The sequence below is a fragment of the Benincasa hispida genome, chromosome 4 (genome assembly GCF_027475165.1).
Source record: "Benincasa hispida cultivar pf3 chromosome 4, pf3_genome.v1.1, whole genome shotgun sequence".
Lineage (NCBI taxonomy): Eukaryota > Viridiplantae > Streptophyta > Magnoliopsida > Cucurbitales > Cucurbitaceae > Benincasa > Benincasa hispida.
Genome location: NC_143481.1, coordinates 65,640,451 through 65,643,416, shown reverse-complemented (window position 1 = coordinate 65,643,416; position 2,966 = coordinate 65,640,451). Strand labels below are relative to the sequence as shown.

At 33.6% G+C, this 2,966-nt stretch overlaps 1 pseudogene across 1 annotated transcript; it reads right to left on the bottom strand.

Moving 5' to 3' along the window:
* Positions 1-884: 884 nt before the first annotated feature.
* LOC120076292 (AT-hook motif nuclear-localized protein 22 pseudogene) lies at positions 885-2,096 on the bottom strand (annotated as a pseudogene). The gene has a single exon (XR_016529265.1). The product of XR_016529265.1 is annotated as an AT-hook motif nuclear-localized protein 22 pseudogene (transcript).
* Positions 2,097-2,966: the final 870 nt, after the last annotated feature.

Below are 2,966 nucleotides of genomic sequence, written 5' to 3'. Positions count from 1 at the left end.
AATACCGTAAATTTTAATATAATCATTATATATTTAGAGATTTAAAATATTTGAATTTAACATAATATAATATTTAAGTTAACAAAATGAAAAAATATTTAAAATTAAAACAAATCATTATAAAAAAAACATGTGTAAAAAGAAAACAAATCATTATAAAAACTTAATTTAATAGTAAATTGATAATGTAATCGACTAAATCTAAATAAAAACTTTTATTATTATTTTTTCTTTCAAAAAATTTGAAACCAATGATAAATCTTTTTTCATCTATGTGAATGATAAAAATTTTTGTTTTTTAATGATAAATTTTGGATATTAAAATCAAATATTAGAAATAATCCAATTTTAAACCAAATTAAATTTACCTGAATAAAATAACATAAATAAATTTTAAATCAATTAAAATTCATGTGAATTATAAACTAATTAGAATCTAATATCTGATAATCAACTTTTAAACCAATTAAATTTAAGTGAATTATAAAATATGATAACCAAATTTTAAATTAATTAAGATGGAATGAATTATAAACTAATTAGAATCAAATATTCAAGATAACAGAAATTTTAGATCAATTAAATATACGTAAATTGTAAACTATTTAATATGAATTCTTTTAATGATTTAAATATAAAGTTACATCATATAAATATGATATTATTCATCCATCCATTAGGATGAAATACATGTAAATATATGTCGAGATGTATCCAAATATTGCTATATTTTAAATATGTTTATAGTCATAGCAACTGTTAAAAATTCAAGATCTAAATAGATAGGATCCGATCATAAGGCCATAGCAAGTGTAAAGCATATAGAAGAAGAAAGTGTTTGGGATACCAGTTTAACTTTGGTTAAAATAAATTTGGACATGAGTACCCAAAGCACAAATTATTATTAGAATTTACATAATATTCACTCCAAACATTTCATTTATAAAGTCCTATGTGATAGTGATGATGTACAAGATCAGACAAAACCCATGAATTTCAAAACACAAAACATTTTGTCTAAGAGGATCAAGAAATGACAATTCATGACTGCTAGATTAAAAAAAACTAACCAAAAAGAAAACCATTTAATTATAAGATGGAGGAGGACGAGAAAGAGGAGCCCAAAACATTTCTTGTGAAATTTGAGTATTAGGAATCAAATTATAAACTGCCAAAGAACTTGCTGCTGCTGCTACTGATGATGATTCTCCCACTGAATTATTTCCATCAATTTTATCTTCCAATTGCTTCTCCTCCTTTGAATTCTCTTCATCTTCTTCAATCGCCAATTTTTCATACACAGCATTGGTAAACGAAGCTGCAACTACTATGACAGGGCCGGCGGCGATGAGGGGACCAGCGACGAGGCCTCCGACAACCCGGCCTTGGCCGCCGGCGAGATAGACTGTCAAGCCAGTAGCCCCGTGGGGAGAGGGCGTGGGAAGGAAAGAGCCAGAGAGAGACAAGATCTCGAAGCGTTCGTGGAGGGTAATGACGCCGGGGGGTTGACGGAGAGTGACGTCAGCGACGAGGCCGGTGGCGCTGAGAATGGAAACCCCACGGTGATGGCGGTGGACGAAGGTGGAAATGGAGTGGGTAATGTCGGCGGCGGCGGTGATTTCGAAAATGTGGGTTTGAAGAGCGTTGGGAGTGTGTTTGTTAATGACAATGGGCGGCTTCGGCTTGTTTCTTGAACCCGGTGGCCGCCCTCGTGGCCGCCGCTTGGCTTTAATTCCATCCCCATCTTCATTCTTATGTTCTTGCTCTGTTTTTTCAAGATCAAGTTGTGCGATTGTAAGATTCCCAATTCCACTCCAATTCGCCATATCCGGACAAATGGAGAAGTGGGTTTGGATTAAAATGGGGAAATTAAGAGGAAACTAGAAAGAAATTGGAGGAGGAAATTAAGAGAATCCATTGAAGAAGATGAAACAGAACAGAGGAGAAGGAGGTAAAAAGAGAAGGGTACATATTTCGAAGCTGAAGTGAGTGACAGATTGTGAAGAAACATTAAAAGATCTTGCAGTATTCCCCACTTCAAAAAGTTTTTTGGGTGGGGAAATGTTCAAGTTCCAAGCTAATTGAGGGAATGAAAATGGGTTTGCATATAAATAAACGGTCATTTGTGGTTGGAATTGAAGAATAGTGTTTGGGTTTAATGAGAATGGTAAGTAATTAATGTGAAGAGATAGAGAGAGATGGTGTAAATATTTGGATGTCAGTATTATGTATGGGGTGGGTAAGCTGTGAGCAGAGGCGGCGAGCCCCGAGGTAAGCGCAGGCGGAACTGAAGATAGTGGGTGTTGCTGTGGGTGTGTCTTCACCTGCCGCACGGCATTCTTTGCTCCTCCACTTCCTTATTTGATGTGTTAAGTTGAATTGAATAACTTTTTATACCTAATTCAATAATGCTAAATTCTTGTTGTATTTTTTTATACTGAAAAAAAAGTGAAATATGGGAATATTGAAACATATACAAAAGAATTTAATGATAGTAGATTAAATTTAAAGTTAGAAATTTTGAAATTGGATTTAAACATCAAATTAAGATGAAGTTGAAGGAAGGTGAAATTTCGCAGCGAAAGGGATCGATCTCAACTTTAATTTTTCACAGAATCCCAATTTACAAATCAATTAAATTAGGCACAACCAATAAATTTACAGCATGCTTGAAGGAAATTAGAATGAGGGTTTAAAGAAACTTACTCTTGAAGACAAAATTCTTCGCATATTCCCTCGATTCGGTCATGAATACTTCAATCAGGATCTCGATCTCCAAAAACTTTTAGCAAAACAAATGGCCACCACCAAGAGGTCAACCTTTATATTTTCTTGGGAATGAGAATCCAAGAGTTATGGGCTACGTAATTTTATAAAACAGAAAGAGTTTTTGAGAGAGGAAGAAGAATAATTTTTCTTCTCTGTGTGATCTTGGGACTAAATGCCAGAGAGAGAACATTAAGTTT